This window comes from Gossypium hirsutum, chromosome D01 (assembly GCF_007990345.1).
Source record: "Gossypium hirsutum isolate 1008001.06 chromosome D01, Gossypium_hirsutum_v2.1, whole genome shotgun sequence".
Taxonomy (NCBI): Eukaryota; Viridiplantae; Streptophyta; class Magnoliopsida; order Malvales; family Malvaceae; genus Gossypium; species Gossypium hirsutum.
The window spans coordinates 48,908,452-48,927,953 of record NC_053437.1 but is presented as its reverse complement, the minus strand read 5'-3'; the positions used below and the strand labels follow the sequence as shown (position 1 = coordinate 48,927,953).

General features: G+C 29.3%; 1 long non-coding RNA gene across 1 annotated transcript; it reads left to right on the top strand.

The window, feature by feature from the left end:
• Positions 1-9,392: 9,392 nt before the first annotated feature.
• LOC107921923 (uncharacterized) lies at positions 9,393-11,339 on the top strand. Its single transcript, XR_001691144.2, has 3 exons — positions 9,393-9,433; positions 9,870-9,943; positions 11,186-11,339. It is a non-coding gene; the product is annotated as an uncharacterized lncRNA (long non-coding RNA).
• Positions 11,340-19,502: the final 8,163 nt, after the last annotated feature.

Here is a 19,502-nt window from a genome sequence, read left to right as displayed (position 1 = left end):
ATATATATTGATTTAATCATAATATAATCACCTACTAGCATTCACTTTAATCAAAATTATACAGACTCTAGTTCATACGAACTTACCTGGCTAAATTGTGGAAATACCAAGGTTTAGGGGCATTTTGGTAATTTTTATTTTCCTCGATTTTCCACCCGATCTTGATCTAAATTAATAATTTCATTCAATATATTCATTTCATGCAATTTGGTCTTTTTGACATTTTTACAAAACTACCCCTAAAGTTTTACTTTTATTCAATTTAGTCCCTAAGCCCAAAACATGCAAATTAACCATTTTTAATGCAAACCCAAGCTAGCCAAATGTTCATAGTATTCAAAAAATCCCATTTATGCAACAATTTCACATTAAATCATTTTACTTTTATTAATTTAACAAATTAGTCCCTAATAAAAAATTCATCAAAATCACTTAACAAAATACTTTTAAATATAAATCAACATTCCAAATTCATCATCTAACATAAAAAAATCACAAGATTCATCAATGGCAACATTAAAAATCTTCAACAGTTTCAAAATCGAAGGTACAGGCTAGCTAGATTTGGTTGCAACGATCTCAAAAACATAAAAATTATTAAAAACGGATAAAAAAATGGCTTACCATTTTAGAACTATACATTTTAGAACTATACATTTTTATTATTAACATGTTACAAAATATCAAATTGAATTTATGATATGGTAAATTATGTATTCAAAATACCAAAGGATATATACTTGTACAAAATTAAAATTTAAAAAAAAAATTGGTTAATATAAATTAATTCGACATTTAAGCTTAAGTAAAATTATAAAATCTAAAATAATTTTAAAATATTAAAAATAATTTTAAAAACTTCATAAAAGTATATTTATTTAGAGGTTATAAAATATTTAATAGTATTCATTAGGTAATAAATTATGAAATGTTACTTTAATTTATATATAACTGAAATGTTAGAAAATATTATGTTGATTAATATTAATTAAAATGGTTTTTGTTAGAAATATACTACTGTAAAATGAAAACTATTAGCATTGACAGGAAAAAAACTAATTGAGCATAAATAATAAAAGAATCATTGTGTCGTAGAAGAACCACTACCATAGAAGTGAATTCGTCCAGACTAGTGTAATTGTGTAGTGAACGTCACCCCCAAGGTTAACACAGTACTTCAATATTTGTACACCAGGATAAAGAAGGTGGAACACAATTGGTATTGCTCTTCTCACAAAGGAATCCAAACCGGAAAACAAAAGTTGTGAAAGAAACAGACGAGATGTGGAAGAAAAGATTGCTTGTTGTTAAAAATGAAAAGAATGACATGCTATTTATATTATTTTCTAAAGGGGAAAATGGTAAAATAGCAGTTTCAATTTTAAAAAAATAACAAAGGATTAATATTCTGCAATTGTCAAAGGATTTACTTAACTATAAATATTCTGCAACAGTTAGAGGATTTTTCTCAACTGGAAATATTCGAAAAAACAAAAAGAATATTTCTTTGCATTACAAACATTCCCCTACTAATACAAAGGAATTGAAAATTTTGTAAACATGAGGAAAGGTAAAACACGAAAAGAGTAATAGTGAAACTAGTCGCTTAAGCACTAGTATCTTGTGGATTTGAACTAGCACATAGTGAAATGAGTAATTCTTCTCTTTAATAAGTGAACAAATCTTGAACTTATTAAGATAATGGTTAACTCATGACACACGACTAATCTCAGATCCAATTGACGTTTCGCGATAGATCAACAAGTTTTAGCCAATATGCCTTGGGTTGTTGGTCAGTGCTTTAGAAAGACTATCCAATGTCTTTCATAAAAGGTGGCTAGTTCTTCACACTTACATAGGTGATTTCATCAAGTCTATCTCAATATAGATCACCCGAATCAGAACTATCAAATCATTAAGAGCATTTATTAAGCTCATCCTCTCAAATTTAAGTTCAATGAATTCATCAAGTTCGTCTCAATAGGACCACCCAAATTCTAGAATATGAACTCATTAAGAGTAAGAAATTCAACCTCACATGTTGATGAATTCATCAAGTCCGTCTCAATAATACCACCAAAACTTTAGGATATGAATTCATTAAGAGAAAGAAGTCAACCTTATGCATGTACATCGTTCTCCATAGGGATAGGTAAAATGTATATTGTAACCTCTCCAACCCGGCCTAGACGTTAGATTTGAATTCGAGAGATTACATCGGTCGAAATGGCCTACTAATTATCGAGATTAATAAAGCAGTTAATATAAAAAATTCCTTTATTTTGGAAGAAAACATAGTCTATTTTCATAAAAACCCATGAGTTATTAAAAATCGATTTAATTTAACTTTCCTATGTAACGGTGACTACTTTTAAGAAAACTTAGTTAATTTTCCATTTATTTATTACTCAAAAATTTATCTACAATCTAGCAGTGGAAAGTGGTTTTTTTACTTGGTTTTAATAAAACTATATTTCATGCCTTAATTAAATAAAACCTTATTTTAAAATTAAATTAAATGTTATGCATGCTAAATAAACCCTACCCAAATCCCATGCCACAATTTTAAAAATAAAACAACGCAGTCTCAGAATAGCTGAAATTTTAAATAATAATCTAAAATACTTTTATATAAAAACAAATCTGAGCTGAGCCCTTTGTATGTTGAATCCGTGTCCTAACCTGGTGCGTTATTTGTAAAGATAAAAATAAAAGGGGAGTGAAATATAAAGCTTAGTGTGAGTTCCATCATAAGTAAACTAGTGCAAATGCTTAAGTATACAGAAACACAATGCATAGAAAAATACACAATAGTAATTTCAGAATATCGATATTTCAGCCCATTTCAACAATGTATACATATAAATATATATATGTCATCTCAATAAATCCAGTTTGTATGCACATGCTTTATGAATGCCATACAGTTTTGGTTTAACAAAAAAGATCTTACGCCACTGTTACACACCATAATGAGAGTTCCCCTGAACTCCAACCTCCTACACACCGGGTTGTAGTTTAACCACCACTAGTTTTGCAAATAAAATCTTCCACTAGGCTGTGGATACAAAGTAAAAATTCATAGATGAAACCTGCCACTAGGTTGTGGGTACACAGCAAAATATCACAGATAAAATCTGCCACTAGGCAGTAGATGCACAATATATTTGCAGGTAAAAGCTGCCGATGGGTTGTGGATGTAAAACATATTTGCAATTAAAGGATAAACATCACCATTAGGCTGTGGGTGCATAGCAAAATATCGTAGATAAAATCTACCACTGGGCTGTAGATGCACAACATATTTGCAGGTAAAAGTTGTTGATGGGTTGTAGATGTACAACATATTTGCAGTTAAAGGATGAAAATTGCCACTGGGTTGTGGGTGCACAAAAAATTTGGAGATAAACTGCCACTTCTTCCTCCATACATATCGTCCCACCCCATGCAATGCAATATGACAAGCTAAAAATGGATTAATACGATAACATTTAATTATGCTTTTAAAAAAACATTACAATAGCAATCAATATGCCTATAATAGTTCAATATGGTAGCAAATAAAACGCATATAATAGATCAAATCAGTAGCAAAAGTCATGCTTATTAAGTGTTCGATTTAAAGGTAACATAAGGCATGTTATATAGGCAATTACAAATACAGATACAATAGACATATGTATTATTCACAATTCGTTCAAATATTTATATAATATTAACTCAGCCAATTAGATCATGGATTCTAACATTATTCATATTATTAAGGACTCAATTGAACAAAATAAAGCATTAAAAATAGTTAGGGAATCAATTAAGGAGTAAACTGAACATATCATAAAATTCTGGGCAAAGTTGTAATTTGTAAAGTAGGGGGAAATTGTAAAATCTAAAAAATAAGGGTAAAACTATAAAATCTAGAAAATAGAGGCAAAACTGCAAAATCTAAAAAATAGGGCAAAACTTTAAAATCTACAAAACATGGGCAAAATTGTAAAATCTAGAAAATAGAGGTAAAATTGTAAAATTTGAAAAATAAGGGCAAAACTGTAAAATTTAAAAAATAAGGGAAAATTTATAAAATCTGAAAATAGGGGACATACGACCATGTGACCGAACCGTGTGGAGGGGGTACACGGTCATGTGGCTAGACCGTATGGTATTTGCAAAATCAACCTGCAGTGGAGACACGACTGTGTGGTAGGCCGTGTGGAGGTCTTAGGCCGTATGAGAAACGAAAAAACTAGGGTTTCAGAGGGTACATGGCCATGTAAGGAGTCGTGTGGTCCACATACCCGTGTGGCCCTATCTTAAGTACGATTTTTCCCCGATTCACCTGTAAAAGAACACACACCTTTCACCGAGATTCTGAGCAACGTCCTTCATGTTCAAATCTGGTTCGATCCACTTGTAATGGGCCCTTCAAATGACATTTGTATATAGGTTAGGGTTTATTTTCTAACATTTATCAAAATTCAACAATATTAACTTAAGATTCGTCAAGAACCGTGAAATTAATTTATTTGAAATATCAATATCGAATAGAATTTCTACGAGATTTGGGGTCCTAAACTTTAGATCAAGATGCACTTACTGAACTTGATGGAATTACGAAGGCTATTAATGATGAATTCAACAATCGCTATAGAATTGATTTATCAAGGATTGATTTGATATCGAGAGTAAAAGTAATTTTAGCAATTGAATGACCAATTTGATGAAAAGAAAAGGGAGAATAAATAGAAAGATAGAGAGAAATTCTATTAGGATTTAAAAAGGGGAAATTGAAATTCTAATTAGCTAAAGAAGATAAAAAAGATAGTAGAATTCTAATTCTATTGGAATTTTTAGAAAAGGTAAGATATTAATTCTAATTATGATAGAATTTGGTCAATTCCTAGGGTTTGTAAATCCTAGGGCAATTTTCCTAAGATTTTACCGAAACTTGAAATTAAAATCAAATGGGAGGAGGAAGAGGCTCAAACTTTGGTCACTTGAGGAAGCTAATGCCTTAACCATTAAGCTATTACTCATTTCTTGTTTGTTTTTTACTCTTAATTATATTAATACATTTTTAGGGTGTTTTTGGTGAAATTATAAAATAAAAAAGGAAGAATGGATTTGAACTTGAGTTAATTAGGAAGGGAACTAACTTGCTAACCATTAGGCCTAAGCCCATTTCTTGTTTAATTTTTACCTCAAGTAATATTTGTTTTAATGTGGATTTTATCCTAGGTTGCTGAAAATTAAAAGGAAAAGAAATGCGAGGAGTGAGGTTTGAATCTAAGCTCTCTCGGGAAGGAAGCTAACACTTAACCACTCAATTTATGACTTAATTCTTGTTGTATATATTTATTTTGATCTCAACTTAAATATTCTTTATTAGCTTACACATTTACTCAATTTTTTTCTTATTGAGTTATTTAACTTTATAGTTTTTAACACATTCCTATTTTAGTTTATATACAATAATTAATATTCATAGTCAAGTCTTCATTATTAATATTTTAATTCATTTTACCCCTATCCTAATTAGGTTCTAACTCAATTAAACACATTATTTTCAAATTAAACCTCGTAATCAAGTTTTATTTTAGATTAATATAATAATACCTTATTATATTATTTCAGTACTTTAATTAATTATTTATAACCCTAATTTCAGTTTTTATTTCAAACCCTAAATTTATAAATACACAAAGATAGTCTTATAAATTAGGGCGTAACCTTTCACAAACTCGATTCTTCTAACCCAATTTTTGAGGTGTGAAATACACTATGAGTCTTTCCATGGTTTCGTTTGACCATATTGAACTTAGAAAACTGAGTTGGGTATCCACCATAAATTCCTCAACCACTGGGCTTAAGACCCACCCCCTTGATGAATCAAGGACCTTTTTTCCTACTTAACCCTTTGGTTAGTGGATTAGCTAGGTTCCTTTCAGACCTCACGTACTTCAAAGCAAGTATTCCATTCTCCCATAAAGGAATCTTTGTAAGTAGATTCTTAAGCCACTCGGCTTCTTGCCCGACCCAGTCAAGAGTAATATTTCTCAATTACTGAAAGGGCTAAGGTAAATGATCACTACTTTAACTTCACTTAAGACCATTTGGGGAAAGCTCAACATTGATAACTAGAATAGTAACTTGCAGACTGTAACACTCTCCCCTACTTACTATGTCGATGCTCTCATCAACACGGAGTCACACCTTTAGTAACCTTATTGTATCGAGTTGACATTTTAGACTGAATATTACCATATCTTTGATACTAAAAAAATGCATCCCTCTAGATATGGCACCAACCGCACTCTTGCGGCATCCCACTAGATGCGTTCCTCTAGATGTGGTTTATGTCAACATGGGAAAATCAGACATATTGGTTCTCCAAGAAACAAGTATATTCCCTAAGAATTGACATGTCTTGAAAGCACTTTTTTTTAACTTGCATCCTCCAAAATCTGCATCAGAGTAAGCATGCAAACTAAAAGATGAATCTTTTGAATACCAAAGCCCCTAAGTTTGGGGTGCCCTTAAGGTATCAAAAGATTCTCTTAATGGCTTGTAAATGTGACTCCTTAGGACATGATTGATGTAACACCCCAAACTCGGCCTAAAAGTTATGATTGAATCTTGAGAGTTACATTGACTACTTAAAGCTAGATTGTTTATTTCCCAAACCGTTGCTTATTATATTATTAGTAATTTTGCAAAAAAAAAAAAACATTTCTGTTTATTTCCTAAAAAACTTAATTATTTTTAAGCAAATGTTTTCGAAAACATACATTACATTCCATCAAATCAAACTGAAAATCATAATATTAACTTATTTTATCTTTTTGAACAATGAAAAAAACTAATTTGCTTATTCTGAATTTGCAGCAGTAAAAGTTCTTAAACATTTCAATTTTGAAAATCATACATCTTTTTTAAATAACAGAAAAATTACATGGTAAATTAAAACTAATTAACCAAAAACCCAACAGAAATCCAAAACCAAAAGTAAAGTCCAAAAATTGTCCATAGTCCGAATCAAAATCCATAATTTATATATATAAACTTTTATAATCTATTCAATTTAGAGAATCTGAATCAATGCTCTCAAACGTCGCCCAATCCTAGTCCTAAGTATTACCTGAGAAGATAAAGATAATTGGATGAGCCATGAAGCTCAATGTATGCCTTAGCCCAAAAGCATAACAAATAGCAAAAATAATGCACAAAAATATCATATCAAAAAAGATAGTAGATGGCATGGCATGCTAAGTAATTCATAGTGTCAAGAATAGATTCTACCCCCATTTGTTACACACTATCTCTGTCCATTCAACACACCAAATAAGGTTATGATAGATCCATCCAACCAACACACCAAATATGTGGACATATGCCACTAAGAATTATGCAGTCAAGTTGTTAGATATATTTACCGAAATTCCACCAGAAATAGATATACATGGTCAAGCCACGTGAAACACTTAAATTGCCAGAATAGATATGCGGCTAAACCCTAATAGCACAGACCATTAAATTGCTATAACTTCCTCCATATCATAATCACATCCCACCCCAATGCACATGTAACATCATAACTCATATACAGATATATTCAGATTAAACATGCTTATTTATATGCCTATTACATCAGAACATGCTAACGATACTATCAGATTTATAAATTATATATATAATTTATATGGAAAGTATGCGCACACAACAGAAACAACAGATTTCTTTGATCGAACAATCATACATATCATTCACCATAGTCTACAAAATCACTAACCTCGTATACACAATCCAAAACTCGGCCCCAACTATACTTGATCAAAATGGGCCTACACGCCCTACCTAGCATAACCTGTGCGGCATCGACAATTTCAATATTCTCACTATTTTTTAGAATTTCGAGTTAATGCCACACATATAGATTGTGCAAGGTTAGGTCACACACTTGATGATTCTGAAAAGCAACGCTATGACACACTTTCAGAACCTAAAAATAACATTCAAAACAACTAATTAACAATTATTTACTAAATCCAAATCCCTAATTCGGCCACAAGCACTAGACATTCAGCCTTAACAAGAAGAACCAGTCCCTAGCAAAAGGCATTTGATCACTTACCCAACAAAACATCAATCCTACAATCCCTTAAATTGCAAGAGATAAATCACGCTTCTCACGATCTTCTCCTAACAGTGCACCAAAATAATCAAATTAAGAACTAATAAACTAATTAAAAGATTATTTCCTCACCATAGAAACTTAACAATTGAAAATACTACATCACCAATAAGAATTCCATACTCTTATCCGACACCTTAATCACGCACAACCAACACCAAAATAGAGAAGAGCGCCAACGACACCAAATTTGGGACAACCAAAAAGAAATTGAACAAGAGAACTCACGCCAAACTAAATTAGAAATTGAAATCAATAAAGACAAAAAGGCCAGAAAAGTTGTGAGAAACAAGCAATTTTGGCAGAAGAGAGAAAAGAGAATGAAAACTGAAACAAGAAAAAGATGGGGAAGTGGGGAAGTGGATGGTAACAAAAGTGGGAGATATTTTTAGGGACTATTTTTTATAAACTATATTTTTAAAAACTAATATCTCAACTAACTAGATTTATCCACTAACTGTAACAGCTCAATTTTTAGTAGTGTCAGAACAATGATTTGAGATCTCTAAATTCGATGAAAAAGTTAGAAAAATTTATTACTTAATAATTATAAGTTAAGCGTGAATTTTTTTAAAACTATTTTTGGATTAGTGAATTTTGTGATTTAAAAGAAATTATTAGGTATATTGGGTAAAAAAACGAGGTATCGAGACCTCGATATTATAAATTGAACCGTAAATACTTTTATAAATATTTACGAAGTTAGTTATGTAGTTAATTAAGTTTTAATTAAGTGAATTTGTCTAAATTGGGGTTAATTATGAGAAAAGATTAAATTGCAATAGAGATAAAAGTTTAATTATAGATTAAAAAAAAGTTAAAAGGACTAAATAGGTAAATATGCCAAGTCCCATAAATGAGGCGGCATATGCATGATAAAATCTGAGATTTTTTTTAAAAGTATATTATTATTTTATTATATTGTAAATTATATTAATTATATTATATTATTATATTTCAAATAAATAAAATTGTTGACAAATGCATGGTGTATATGATGACATGTGGAAGAATAAAATACATGCATATTAGTAATAATTACATATTTACTTATTATTTAAGTAAGAAATATTATATTATTATTTTATTGTTATTATATTAAACTAATTTAATAAAAGAAATAAAAGATAGAAAAAGAGAAATGAAAACAGAATAGGCAAACGAAAACAGGGGAGAAATGAAAGAAAAAGAAAAAGGGAAGGAAAGAAAGAAAGAAAATTTGGGGTTTCAAGGTTTCAAGCTCAATTGGTAAGTCAAATTAAGTTATTTTCTTATAATTTTTGAGTTTTTGGAGTTCTAGAACAAAATATTTCATGGTTTATGTCGAAATTTGGGAAGATATTATATTTCTAGACATTGATTATGTTGAATAAATGAAAGAATTAGGGGTTAAATTGATTAAATTTCAAGTTAGAAGTTAGTAAAGGGTTTAATTGTAAAATAAAGTGTAAGTTTTGAATAGTAGGGACTAAATTGAAAGAATCCCGAAATTAGGGATTTATGGTGAAAATGAATAGTTAAAATGAGTTTATAGTAAGAATTAAGAGAGAATATGAAGTTAGATTGGGAAAATAAAATTAGTATTGATAAGGGATTAAATTAGAATTTAGGTAAAGTTTAGGTATAAATGGAAATGTTTTGATGAAATTGTGTATTAATAATTTTTAATTGTTTAATTACGTAGCTAATGTCGTGCAAGAGTCATTGCCGAGAAAGGAAAGGGGAAGGTGATCAAGGAGTGACTCGAGAAAATTTACGGTTAGTATTACCATAATTCGAATTTAATTATTAATTGTTAAAATTTAAATTAATATACATGATAAGAAAATTGAGGTGAGTATCATGATTGAATCGAATGAAATATATATATACGTATTGATATTGAATTTATTGATAGTAATTGTCGAATTTTGAATAATATGTTTAGTAAATAAAAATAAGGAGAATATTGATATTTAATTGAATGAATTAAAAATATGAATTGAATAAAAGTAAATTAAATTATGAATAAGTGTGAATACGTGAATTGAGGATTGACTGAAAAGTGGTTTGATTCGAATCGAAGTATGATTTGTGAAATATGTATTGGTACTGAATTGTATATTGATTTGAAAGTGGGAAGTGAATTTGAAATAGAAAAATGTATTGAATCAAATGGTGATTAAATTGGAATGATTTGAATTGAAAGTATGAGAAAGTGATTGAATTGAAATGTGATTCGGAAACCCTATTAACTAGTCGGGCTGAGTCGGATATAGTTGGCTTGCCATAGGATTGGAAGTGTTCAAGGATACTTCGACCTTAAGTCGATGAGACACTGGGTGTCATACTGTTACTTCGGATAGATTCGATGAGGTATTGGGTACCAACTTACTTCGGCTTTGCCGATGAGACACTGGGTGTCAATTATTGCTTCGAACTATCCGATGAGGCACTGGGTGCCATTCTGGTGTGTTTGGTTGGATCCGTGTATCCGCCAAGGTCCGAGTCTTGTTAATAAGGGTAAATAATTGAAATGAGAAAATTGAATAAATGTGATTGATTGAGCTATGGGAAGAAATGAAAAAGTGAAATTGTGAATTGATGTGTGAATTGGAAATCGAAATAAGAGATTTAAAGATATAAACCCAAAGTTCATGATGTGATAAAGAGTAAATTTTGTTATATGATATTAGTGAGTACAAATTGCAATAGAATTGATACTAAATATAGTGATAAATTGAATGAATTTCATATGAACTGAAATGAATTATTGAAATGAGATATGAAAAATCCAATAAAATTTAGATAGTGAAATAAGGTATGAATACCATTAAATATAAGACTGAAATATTGCTTATTGTTATTAATGATCAAGTTGATTTAAAGTATGAGATAATTAACAAATAATTGTAGACATAAATTAACTGTATATAATTTATTGATTAATGTTATTAATTTGAATTATGGTAATACCACTGAGTATACCCATACTCAGCGTACGGTTGTTTTCGTGCGCAGGTTAGTAAAAAGCTAGTGTCTGGTCCAGCATCCAGAGCAATCCCGGCCTCAGATAAATTTTAGTGATGTGCCTTTCTTTTGATATTGTGGCATGTATCTAATATCTAGGTAATGTATTGATTAAAGTATGCTATGTATGTCATTTATTTGTGAATTAGTGATAAGTTATCCGATATGTCCAGTAATGCTCCGTAACTCGATTCCAGCGACGGATTTGGGTTGGGAGTGTTACACTAACCCTATCAGACTTATCAAAATTTGAATTTAACCCAATCTCTATCACATAAGCGACACAAACAGGGAGAAACAAAAAGAATTCCAATTTGCACACGCACAAGATTCAAACTTGGGACCAAAGGGTAAGTAAAAACCTTACCACTGAGCCAACAAGCCTTACGAACAAATCGGATATGGAACCAAAATTAATTAAGAAAATCCTAAGGGAAGGGAATTGAACACAGGACCTCAAGCACACAATCAGACACCTAATCACTAAACTAGATCAATTTACTTGACATAACTCCTACAACATTTATTTAAAAATAGGGTGTGACCACACTCTCGGTTCAAGCCCATGTAGACAAGATGAGAACTATTAGGATATAAATGACATGCCATTAAAGAGAATTAACGCACCCTCTGTTCTGTTAAGCACTACAGTGTTGTTTTGTTCTGATAACACACCTCGGTGCGATTAGGCATTTATTCTGTATATCCTAAATATTCTGTTTAGTTTACAATGGGCTGCAAAATGAAATGTGATCAGAATGAATGGTTAATGTGACAAGGTTTATAATGTCATATATTAGTCTAAATACATCGTTAAATTTTTTTATTAATTCAAATCTATTATAATATTTTTTTACACATAATTATTAAATAAGTATTTTAAAAAAATTAGAGTGTCAAATCTAATAAAAAATTAAATATTATTAACATTGTAGCTAAATTTTACATAAAAAATACAAACTTAAAATAATTTATAATTTTTGAATTTTAACTATATAAAATAAGTAGTATCTAAGCTAATCATAGGCTTACTAGATCAGACGGGTTCGGAGGTGATGGTAATAATATGGGCTAGGCTGGCTAGCTAGCTAGCTACAGAAACACCACAGCTAATGCTATTGCGTGCAAACGATGCCGTACGGTCTCTTTGAAATTGTATCCCCTGCACTAAAAATTAAAATTTTAATTACCTTAATTTTCGATTAAATTACCTTTGTATAGCAGAATCTATAAAGCAAACCTAATTATTATAGCATGCACATGATACAAGGCAGCTTTCTTCATCATTAATCTTCTCGAAATTAAATATTTTAATCATTTTAAATTAAATTAATTTTTTATTGGTCTAATAATAAAATTAATCTTTTAGTATTTACATATTTTTATTAATTGGATCCTAAATATAAAATAAATAAATTTAGCCTTCAATGTTTACAAAATTTTTCATTTTAGTTCTAATTATAAAAAAATCAATAATTTTGGCCCTTAATATTTATAAAATCTATCTATTTAGTCCTAACTCTAAAAATTAAAAATTATTTTTAACCCTTTATAACCTATCGACAAACCCACGTGAAGAGTGTTCTTTTTCAAGTCACTTGTAGCAATTTTTTTTACTATAGTTTAGGCTTCACACTGGATCAAATTAATTAATTTGGAACCTATCAGGAATAATTGACTACATTATTACCCTAACAAATAATGTTTTTATTACATTTATTTTCTTTTGGGTCTTTTTTTTTTTTGGTGTTTTATCTCAATTTTTTAGAGTTCTTTTGTAAGTGACATGAAGGAGAGTATTCTTTTTTTTTATTTTAATATCTCACATGGGTTAGCCGATGGGTTATAAAGGAGACTAGCCGATGGGTTATAAAAGACTAAAAATGATTTTTTTAAATATTTTTTAATTTTTAGAGTTAAGTCTAAATTGAAAATTTTTGTAAATGTTGATGGTCAAATTTATTATTTTTTAAAATTAAAATTAATTTTTAGAGTTAGAACTAAATTGATAAATTTTATAAATATGGAAGGACAAATTTATTGAACAATTAAAAATTAATATTGTATATAAATAAAATTATTTGTATTAATGTGTTGGTTTGCAGTATTTTGTTAAAAGCATAAGGCGTAGGATTGATGAATTGGTGTTATTAAAAATGATGATTAATTTGTTGAAGGGTCAGTTCTTTATTGCTGAAAAAAATACTTATGACTCTAAAAGTATTTTTGAAAAAAAAGCTATGTAGAACAAGCTGTATTTGGCTGAAATTTTTAACTTTCCATAAGTGTACTTCTGAAAATGAGAAACTAAAAATTTTAGTTTTTTTCTTTCAAAAGTACTTTTGGTGCTTAATTACTTTTTCACATCTTTAATAACATAGTACTTTCTTTTTTTTTCTTGGTGCTTAATTACAAATGTGTTAAAATTATTAATTAAAAATAAAAAAATATTTTTTAAAATACTAATTAAAAATATTTAATGGTTATATTTAAATATTTAAAATATAGTTTATATGTTCTAATTAAATTTTATAAATAATTAATATTTATTGCTTAAAAACATTTAAAATTTATATTTCATATATTAAAATATTAACAACAAGTTATAATAATTTTTTTATATTCTTACTAAAATATAATAATATTAACTAATTTAAATATTATTTAAATGTATATTTGTTACCTTATAATAACATGTCTAAAATAGATATTTTATTTCTCAAAAGTACTTTTTGACAGTAATGCTAAACATTCAAATTTTAAATTAAACTTTTCAAAAATACTTTTTAAAAGTATTGCCAAACTAGCCCAAAGTCTCCGTGAATGATGATTTGGGTATGCATAATTTTGAATAGGAGGATAAAGCAGCCCTTCACACTTACCATGCAAAATTGTACATTAAAATCAAATGGGTTTGAAATTAATTTTTGAAAGAGGTAAAAACATATAATTTTATTATTTAAAAAATAAATAAATCTTAAAAGTACAATTTATCTGTCTAATCAGCTTTCTTCCTTGTTTTATGGTTTTTGATTTAATATTTTCCAAATCCACTTTAGTTTCAGCCCACCGTTTTGCATAGGGTCAGTCACGTGTTTGGCAAAGCAATAGTGTATGAATATTTTGTTACGTCTTTTTTACCCATATAATATAAAATAAATTAAAAATATCTAAAATGGTACCCCCACCACCATTTATGGTATGTTTAGAGTGGTGCCATCATTCTATTTTAACACTGATAAGAAAACCGTTAAAATGGTGATGACTTGTCGATAGACGGCGTCGAAATGTGTATTATGTACGAGCTACAATACCGGTTTATACACAGGTTTAGATCAAGAAAGGAGGTGTCTTCTTGACAGGCAGCACTGGTTGACGGTACGCCAGAGGCGACACCAATATATGTTAAACAATTTTGTTCACATCAAATTTTTTGTCATACTATTGCATTATATAATAAACTTATTAATATTAGTTCAGTGAATAACAAAATAAAAATATTTCATAATTTTCAACTCAATAGTCTTATTTTTTATCTACATAAAAGAATTATGTTAAAATAACAGATACTATCAAAACAAAATAAACATAATGGGATTATATGTTGTTATTTTCATCTAATAATAAACCAAAAAACAATATGCCAATCAAAAATAAAACACAAACATATCTGCACACTTTCTTTCATATAACCTTCTTTTATTATAAAAAAAATTAGAATCTGAATAAATCAAAAACATTTCTGAAATAAATCAAAAGGAAAAAATAACATTTATAACCTATAAATCACAATAAACACTAAACTAAACAAATAATTTATAAATACTAAAAGAATACCTCTTTTATCTTTTCTGTTTAAACTAATTCAAAATTTTCACCCAATTGAGCACGTCTAGCATATTTTTTCACAGTAACAGGATCACTATAACTCATTCCATTGAGTTCGCCACCATAGAACTCAACAGTTACACCTACTTGTTCGACACTATACTTTGATTCTGCCCTTCTAAAAGGGACATCTGCTCTAACAATTCCGTCTCTGTCTACCAAAACAACCGGAAATATTTCAAAAAAAGTAGTCATACGACGTACAAAAAGTTCACATCTGTCTTTATCTCTAAAGATAGGGTGCCCTAACCACCCAACGGTTATTCCATCCCCATTGTCTATTGAACTCGCTCTGAATAATCCTCCTTTTGTCGGATTATTGCCAATGTAATCATAAAAAGCGAATTTTTCAAGAATTTTAGACCAAGCTTATGATAAACTTTGATTTTCGGCTAACCCAACACTAACCCCCTAAACAAAATCCTCTTTTGATTTTTTAACCCTATTTTTGGTTTAAACTCTAAACAAAACTCTCTAATCCTTTTTTATTTAAACCCTAAACAAAACCTTCTTTGATTTTTTTTATACCTCAAAACCCTAACACAAGCCTCTTTTTTAAAAAAACTTCTCCTTTCTCTTCTCTAATTCACTTTTTTTTCGTTCTCCTTTCTTTCTCTTCTATCCTCTCTCCTAATGTCTTTTATTTTTTTCTTTTTTCTTTTACCTTCTCCGTCTCTTCTCTTATTTATTCTCCTAATCTCTTTTTCTTTCTTTTTACATTGTCCTCCCCCTCTCTTCTATGATGTGTATTCTCTTTTTTTCACATTGGGGAATCATGGACCAAACCCCAAATTCACGAGATATATATTTAAATTCGGTGTTGCCTACCAACCAGCCTCGACCATCAAAAATTCAATTTTTTAATAGATTATTGACATGTGTCTGAAAAAGGGTAATTAATGGTGGTGAAATACTATTTTAGATATATATTTTTAATTTTATATTATAGGAGTAAAAAAACCTATTTTGTTTATTACTTTTAAAATTTTAAAGGCATATAAATAAAAATAAATTTATAACCAGCTTTTATAATTCCAACCGGAAAATAAAATTTGTGCCAAAAATGAAAATAATTATGATTAATGAAATATTTTTTCTTCAATCTCTATTTGACAAAAATGATATTTTGTGAATCATATATACAGAAATAATTACAAATATAATATGGCAAATACAGTTTATGATTTTGTAATATCCAACATAATTAATTAAAAATAGATATGTATTGTTTTTGTAATTTATTTTAATTATTAAACAATTTATAATTTTAATATTTACATAATATATGAAATATCTTAACAATATTTATATTTAAAGTTACAATATAAATTAAACCGTTTTAATATTTATTTACAAATAGATTAAAGTAATGCCAAACATAGAGTAAGACATAATTTGTCTTCCATTGTTCCAATTAAACTTTTTATAATATAATTAGAAAGTATTTTTTAATTAATTTTAGAACTTTATAATCATATTTTTCAAAAATAAAATATTACGAATTTACAATCTTCTTTATATATAATAAAAGTTTCTTTAAGGTTCCATTCTTAACATTTTCTATTTAGGTACAATTTTTTATAGATAAAGTACAAGTGGAAATAATATTTAATAAATGGCTAAATGAGTAGAAAAGTCCTCCAACTTTTGTAAAAGGAAAATCAATACATTCAATTAAGCTTTTAAACTTAAAAACTTTAATTAACGGTTTTCGTCATTGACCATGATTACCGTTAAATCCTATAGACATGTCACTTAACAAGAGGCAATTATATATATTTTTTTAAATAAAAAATATCACATCGACTAATGGCATGACATTTTCTTTTATTTTAAAGGAAAAATTATACCAAAATTATTAAAAAATAAGTGACTTGATTAATTACTTTTATTAACCCAAAATCCTTAAATAAAACCCTAAAATAACATCTAAAGAAAACGTATGCCTCCATTTTCTTCTTCCCCAGCAAGCTATCATCTTTGAAATATAGAAGAGTTTTTTTTCTTTTACGTTGTTGATTTAATGTATGGTTGTTGTCTCACGAACTCTTTTTTCTTTTATTATAACAATTTCAACTAGTATACTGCTAAACCAACCCAATCTCTTCATTTTATTTTTTAGGGTTTGGGAAGATGACAATGTCATCATGTTTCATCGTACGAGAGAGAAATTGTACACTATTATTGTGATGTCAAATGCCCAGTGTGGACAACATGAAAACGACCAAATATCGAGAGGAGGTTTTTCAATTGTCAGAATTATAAGGTTGGAGATTGTGCGTTTTTTAAATGGCATGATGGAGGAGTTGAAAAAAGAGAATGATAGAGGTGAGGAAGAATCTTTAGTTTTGCAAGTAAAGTTAGAGATGAAATCAATGGAGAAACAAATGGTTTTAGCAATGAAGAATGCCCATTATTGTAGGAGTAAAAAAGTTTGTATTTTTGTGGGTTGATAACTACAATGGCTTTAGTGGTGATGTTGGTTATGTGGGAGTGAATCGATTAATGGTGGATTAGTGAAAATAAGTATTGATGTTTGTAATTTCTATGAATTGTATGTTATTGTGATTTTTGTAAATTTTCTGATGTAATCATATAATCCTTAGTGGAAATCTGAATTAACAAATATAGGAAGACAATATGTTGGAAAATAAGATAAGAAACTTATTTTGAGTTCAAAAAAGGCATTGTATAAAGGTATAATCCCAAAAGAAATACTATTATAATCCGAGAATATACAACTCTTACCATGGAAATTCCCAATACCGAACCTATCTTTAAAAAAAAGCCTTATAAAAAATGCCTTCAACCCAAAAAAGTTTCATAAATGGTATTTGTTTGGCTTGATTGTGTTCCTGGGAACCAACTTTTCGGAGGCCTAGCCTTACCCTTCTTGCGTGCATTAGAAGTTTCTTGCTGAAGTTGTCTTCTAGTCACAGCTTGCTTCCCTTTCAATCTGACCACTCTTTCACTTGAGACCCCATACTGCATTAACATATAATAATTGTATTGCCCAACTCAAAAAACTGGTTGGTTACAATCACAAGTCAAGTAATAAGAAGATCTCACATTCAATATGTGTTCGCCACTGTTTATCTTGGTATATAATCCAATGCCAAACGTTCTTTTGGCTTTGTTGTAAGGTGGAAGTAAGAGCAGTTGAATCTCCTTGCTCAATGACATTAAATGTCATGCTTTTAGTTGTTGGACAATTGATACATAACTAACATAAGTTAACAATATCATAAGCCAGATTTCGAATAAGTTGGAAAGAAGAAAGTTCACATTAGCATATGTAAAAACAATATACTTTTAAATTGGCTCTAGATAGTTCTTTCTGGTTATCTTCCCTGCTTACATTCCTTGATGCCCTTACTGGATTTCTTGATAATCCACTACTTCCATTTCTATCCTGAATAGAATATCAAAGCAGATTCTTGGTCAAACATATAAATCAGGGGTGGCACAAAAGAGTTATTTTTTAGATGACTATTTGTGTGTTGGTAGTGTTGATGTTGGGCCTCTCTGGACAACGTTTCTTATTGTGGCCAACACATTTACAAAAAGTACATTTCATTTTTACTCTAGATCAGCTGAACTTGCCAAATTTATGCTTAATTTGTTCATCTTTGCCCTTTCTTTTCTTCTTTCTTGGCCTTCCAAGCATGACTTTAACCTTTGGGGGTTGAATTGGATCATGCCTCTGCATCCAAAACATTTTCCCCTAATTGGTTGCGAAACATGGTTGTAACTTGCTATGTCTTTCTTATTAGTTTAGTATTCTGAGATTTATTCTCGAGGGTCTCTAGAGTCATGGTACATAGCACATATTAAGTGGCGATAATAGATTCTAATTAACTTCCATTCTCTGCATGCGCATGTCATCAACTACAAGTCAATAGTGTGTTGGTTGTCTTGATGACTCACTTCAAATCCCCCATCACCATTCCATACCAACCTACAATGGGTGGATTGCTCCATACTTTTCTCCAAACTTCTCAAGAGCCCTTGGTGGTAGGTTTTGTAACCCCCTAAACTTGACTCAGCCGAATTTGGAAGATTACATTGGCCATTGAAATGTCCTAGTAGAACTGACTGAGTTTATAAAACAGTTGTTTTAAAACATTTGCTTTATTTTTGAAGAAAACTTAGTGTGTTATCTTTTTTTTCCTAAAAGATATAATTTTCAAAAAATGATAGATTTTAAAGTTTACTTAGCAAAAGTTAATTTACAATTTCTTTACTTTTCAAAATCTCATTTACATGAAATTGTAGCGGAAAAGTGATACTTAAAATAATTTTAATGAAGAAAAACTAGAATTTTATGCATAATTAATTCAAAATCTATATTTCAATATCCTAAGATCAAATTAAATGTCATGCATGCTAAATAAACTCAAAACTAAAGTCTCATGTCATA